We start from the raw sequence: 6129 nt of genomic DNA on the forward strand, positions 1-6129 counted from the left end.
TACCAGTTAATGGTATAGCTTCTAGATGTTAAAATGTGACTTTCTTTTGCATGGCTCAATTACTTAGACTAATTTTAAATAAATCCTAAGGGAAACTTTTTTTCACAATCAGATGGTATATTTCACTAATTAGAACTGCTTCCTGTATAAGTTAAATAGCCTATGTTGCTAGTATTTCATGCTCTCTAGGTGTTTCCCCATCAATATTTCCTGTCATTTTTGGCCATTGTTTATAAATGGTTGTTAATAATTTCCATAATTTTCTCTGAAAGGAGTCTTGAGGACAAGTGCAGTTTGGCTTATATAAGCAATTATTGGTACTGATTACTTTTACAGACCCTACCTCAACTAACACCTGTTGAGTGTGTAGTAGGTGATGGGCAGTAGGAATCAAAAAATGAATAAGTATCAGAAAATACTCATTTCTTTATAGTTGTAGGGGAGCCTAAAATAGGTTTTAACATAATAAGTTTATTGTTATAACTGGAGTCATAGGACAAAATTATTAATTTCCTACTATATATTTTCTTGCTTTTTCAAAGTCATTAAAGTATTACAAAGCAGGACTATATTATCTCACTTAATTCTCATAACAAGCTTTGAGGTACTTTACATACTACCATTTACAGATGAAAATCTGAAGCTCAAGGAAGGAACTGGCATGCCCAAAGTTCTTAACTAATACATGGCAGCAGAGCAAGACTGTCTTGACTCCAGAGGAAATGCTCCAACCCTGTACAGTTTCAGACTCTTTCATCAGAATTCTCCTATGCTCAATAGCATATGCCAGATATGAATCCTTAGCCTCATACCAGATCACATCATAAGCTTTAGACCTTTTCCATAAGTGTTTTAAAGATAGTGGCAATTCAGTCTAATGATGGTTTCTTGTCCCACAGCCATCTTCAGGAATTGCCAATATCTGCTTTGCTCAAAAGTAAGCTTGTGTGTAGGGTTACTCACAACACCATGGATCCAATTCAGTTCTTTACTGAAATTAATTTTCATTAAATTTATTGGGGTGACATTGGTTAATAAAGTTATTTAGGTTTCAGGTGTATAATTCTATAATACATCATCAGTATATTGTACTGTGTGTTCACCACTCAAAGTCGAATCTCTTTTCATCTCCATTTATCCCCCCTTTACCCTCTTCTACCTTTCTCTGCTCCCCTTTCCCTCTGGCAGTCACCGTACTGTTTTCTGTGTTTGTTTGTTTGTTTGTTCGTTTTGCTTAATCCCTTCCTTTTTCACCCAGTTCACCAACCCTCTTCCCCTCTGACAGCTGTTAGTCTGTTTTCTGTATCTGTGAGTCTATTTCTGCTTTGTTCATTAGTTTTTGTTCATTAGGTTCCACATATGAGTGAAATCATATGGCACTTGTCTTTCTCTGACTGGCTTATTTCACTTAGCATGACACTCTCCATGTTTGTTCATGCTGTCACAAAGGGTAAGATTTTCTTCTCTTTTATGGCTGCATAGTATTCTATTGTGTAAATGTACCACACCTTTTTATGCACTCACCTACTGATGAGCACTTGGGTTGCTTTCATAACTTGGCTATTGTAAATAACACTGCAATAAACATAGGGGTGCATATATTCTTTCAAATTTTTATAGGATCATAGTCATCATTATCCCAGAACGTTTCTTGAACTCTGCATTTGTCTTCAGAGATGCCGTAATTGTTCTTCAAGCAAGCCTGATGTTTTGGAATGTAACATGGACTCCAGCCAATTTCTGAAACTTATGTTTAGTGTAAGCAGTTTTCTCTTGGTTATTTGATTATGCATGTATACTACCTCCCATTTACACTGCAGCAAGTCCTTCTGGTTGATTACATTGCTTTTAGGGTCAGTGATCTCTTCACTTCCATGCCAGTAGTACTCTTCACTGTGTTTATCAATCAGGCTTCATAGTTCTAAGCATCTGGAAGCAATTCCAGCTTCCTTGAAAAGTAGATGAATCTATGGAAAAGACATAGGGTAGTTCATGAAATCACCAAGGACCTGCAGAACAAGGTTTGACAAGTAAACAGGACCAAGAAAAACTAGGCAGCTGCCAGATCCACAGCCAGGGTTACATCACAAAATCAGTCTACTGATGACACTAGATTCTCCACTTCTTCTCCTGATGTAAAGTCATACTTAGTTATTCCATTTCTCCTTTGCATTCAGAAGGCTGCTCCTTAGAAACTTCCAATGAGGCCAGTGATATGCATTGGGGAGGCATAGACACACTAGAGGTGTGGACCAAATGCCCTTGACTTCTTTTTTTTTTAAATCTTATAGCTCCTCAGGAAAACATAGCACTATTGAGTGTCTATTACATCCTATGGAGAACTTCAATCTTAGGTCACAGCGTTAAGAGCTCCTGGTTTTGGTCCCATAAACTCTCTTTGAAATGACCTGTGACTTCTAATTAGAACACCAAGACTTGCTTGAGCACTTCCTTGTCACAGCGGAGCACGGCAGGACAGGGCCTATCTGATGTTAAGACTAGGAAGATCAGATATACCATTCCGGATAGACAGCCTGGGCCACATGGTCACCTGAACCCCATGTGGTATGAATGTGATATTGCATCATTTATGGACTTAATACCTGCTAAGACTCAAACATTAGCCAGATGCAACTTCTCACTTGCATGACAGGCACAGTTTCTCTCCAGGCAGTCATACTATTCATTCCAAGTTCATTCACTTGCCTAAAATGCTAGGTGAGTATTTCACAGCTTCACTTCTTCTCAAACCCTCATTACCCTCTCACCTATCCCCCACTCTCAGCTGATGATTCTTTCTAATTTACTGAATAAGTTGAAGCAATAGGAGAGCACTTACACAGACTCCCAGTTACTAGCATCTACATTCAAATACTCTACCTTCTTGCCTCTAGATAAGTTATCTACACCTCTTTCTAAGGCCACTTAAATAATTATGGTCTGTTTTGGAGTAAATGATATTGGTTTATTGATAAGAAAATAATACTCCATTATGAATACATCATCTCATTTAATACCCTCATCAACTTTTTCCAAGAAGATGATTTATGATGAAAGAAATTGCAGCAAAGGGGAGCTAAGTCACTTGTCCAAGACTCCAAAACTAGTACATGGCAGTACACTAGTTTGCTTAACTTCAAAAGACACCTTTAGAAGATGCCATCACAATCTTGTGACGTTCCTCAGTATTTCGCAGAATATAGCACTGTTATTTAGCAGGTCTCTTGTACCAAGTTACCTGATAAGCCTGCAGCCTGTATGCCACATGGTTGGTGATCTCATCCAAAGGCAGAATTAGAATCTTTATGCTTGATGGATCTCATCCATGAGGTCTGGAATGCATAGCTCCAACAGAAACTTTTCTTGCCTTCCCCCACCAGACATGGAGCATCAGAAAGTACTCCACGGAAACCCTTGGATTTCCTCAATATTTTCCCCTGCCCTCTTTGTGAATCAGTAACAATTATCCACAACTGATACATAAATTTGAATTTTTGCTTTAATCTTCTCTTCCAAGAAAAGTGACAGCAAGATGTATCACACAAGGTTCATCTACTCAAGAGCTGTGGAGAACGTCTCTTCCCCACTGTCCTTTTGGTCACTCCTAGATGGCCTCTCTTCTTTCACATTACAGAACCTACTTACAGGTGGTGCCAAACTTTTGCATGGGGCAACTACTGAATTCTCTTTTTCTCTTAGATTCTATTTGATTGGACCCTCTGTTACTTGTCTAAATTCTCCTCTGATTTCTACTTTCCTTCTCACTCTTTCCTCCCAGCCACATAAATTTTCATGCTGTTTTTCAAACATGCCATATATACACACTGCTGCCTTAAAACCTGTTTGGGTTGTTTTCTCTGTCTGAAATTCTTTGCATGCACATATCCACATGGCTAACTCCCTCCCCTCCTTCCACGCTTCTCTCCAATCTCACATTCTTAAGGAGGCCTAGCTCCGCACACCCAACTTCTAGTCCTTATCATCTTGCTCTACTTTATTTACTCTTTTCTATAGCACTTATTGGTTTCTTATATACTGTAAAATTTACTTTATTATTTTTATTTTTTATTGTTTTCTCTCTCCACTAAAGATAAACACTGTGATCTCAATTCTTTTCTGTTCACTGATGAATCACAAGCAACTCGTACAATTCTTGGCCAATATGAGGCTTTCACTAAGTCCTGGAGACCTCTGTACTGACCTGGTTTCTGAGATAGGCTGTACAATTCATACAGCTTCCTCATCTACACTGGCATTTATAGCATCACTGAATAAGCTCAATAAGAAGGAGAAGGGGCAAAGCTGTACCTACGGCAGAACGGAACAGCAGAAAGGCCTCTCTTGCTCTATACTCTATTCAAAGTTAGAAGCCTTCAAGTCACATGGTCAGTGAAGTCTAGATAGAATACCATAATGTGGTAATATTTCTTCCAGAGTCTTTGTTTGACTCAATCAAGTCTTGTTTTCTAGTCATAAATTTTTGTTGTTAAATTAATACGTTTCTTAATCAGCTCTGCCTATTTATTGCAGCCATAGAGACCCCAGAATTAATTAGTCTGGATTCCTGTGGATGCTCTTTCATTGCCCATCATTAAACTCTGAAGGAACTCTCCTTTCTGAGGAAGCTGTAGAAAGCTTCTTGGGATTGGACTAGATGATGTTCCAATGGCACCACCTTGTCTACGTAACATGAATAACTATTTCAAGAAAGGACCAAGGTACCTTGGTTTTCTTTCCATTCAGACCAATGTTGTTGTCCTCCAAGGGAATACCTTTCCAGATATTTTCTTTCAGCTGCAATTATTAATCCTCAAATCCCTTCAACATTTACCCTAAAATGCCTATTAAGTCTGCAAAGAGGACTGTTGGTGCCCAGAACCGGTATCCAAGTTTCCCACAGGCTACCTGAATTTCTAGATTCTTGCTACACATTCTTCTTTTACCTTTTTTTTTTAGTTTTTTATATATATAAATAAATGAGACTTTACATATAGTGCTGTATAAGTTTCAAGTGTATATAATATCAACTTACATATATTGAAAATGTATTATGTCGTTCATTTTAACTATATGAACACCTCATATAATTATTTAAAAAGAAAAAAACGTTTTTCCTTGTGATAAGAACGTTTAGGATCTTCTACTTTATTTGTTTTGATAACAACTTTGTTTAAGCACTATACACATTATTATCATAGAATAATAGGTATCATAGAACAGTATCTCAAATTAACCTAACATAGTTTGTGCCTTTTAAACTCCTAAGATATCCTCCTCTCTGAAACCTGAATTTGTAAGCAATAACCAACTATACACTCTTTTCATCTTCCTGTTTGATGGAGAACACATGTATGGCTGGCCATCCCTGCATTAATTCACTTCTCTATCTTACATTTACTGTATATACGGTCTCCAATTTAGATTTAGAGCACATCTACTTTCACTCATTCAGTTCTTCATTGCATTGCCCCGAGTGATATTTTTTGAAAATGCAAATATGATTATCTGATCATTTCATTCGTATCTACATTGAATCTTTTTATGCTTCCCTATCACCTTCAAGAAAAAAAGTTTAAACTAATTATCATGACCAAAATTCTCCAGTCATACAGATACCTATTATACAATAATATTATTTCTGTTGCAGAAAATTAAAATATCATCCTAAACATACCTGTGAGAAGAGACATACCATTATCTTGGGTATAATACAATGAAAGTTAAGCAACAGTCCTTTATTCTTAAGTAAAAAACTTTCCTTTATTCCTGGTTCATAAAATGTCCTCTAGCTCCAAAAGTGGAAAAGCCACTTTTTTCTACTTCTGGGATCAGTACTATGTCTAGACTTTAAATGAAAAAAAAAAAAAAAAAAAAAAAGCCTCTGTTTAGGCAAAAAGAAAAATAAACAGAATCCTCAGATCTGTTATTCATCCCCTACTTTTTCTTCTGAATTTTTTTCCTGTATCTTTGTTTGACTTTTGCAAAGGAACAAGAGAGTGGAGTAAAGGGAAACCACAGACAGGAGGGAGGGGAAATGAATCCTTGTTTACTGGACACTTATTCGTGGTTAGGTATTGGACCAAGGGATATACATACATTAATGCATCAATTCTAATTGCATTTTTCTTA

The 6129-nt window shown here is 37.0% G+C and overlaps 1 non-coding gene across 1 annotated transcript; it reads right to left on the reverse strand.

Moving 5' to 3' along the window:
- Nucleotides 1–2283: 2283 nt before the first annotated feature.
- Nucleotides 2284–2410, reverse strand: LOC150015045 (small nucleolar RNA SNORA25). The gene has a single exon (XR_016510339.1). It is a non-coding gene; the product is annotated as a small nucleolar RNA SNORA25 (small nucleolar RNA).
- Nucleotides 2411–6129: the final 3719 nt, after the last annotated feature.

Source organism: Furipterus horrens, unplaced genomic scaffold (genome assembly GCF_987537825.1).
Source record: "Furipterus horrens unplaced genomic scaffold, mFurHor1.1.pri manual_scaffold_3, whole genome shotgun sequence".
Taxonomy (NCBI): Eukaryota; Metazoa; Chordata; class Mammalia; order Chiroptera; family Furipteridae; genus Furipterus; species Furipterus horrens.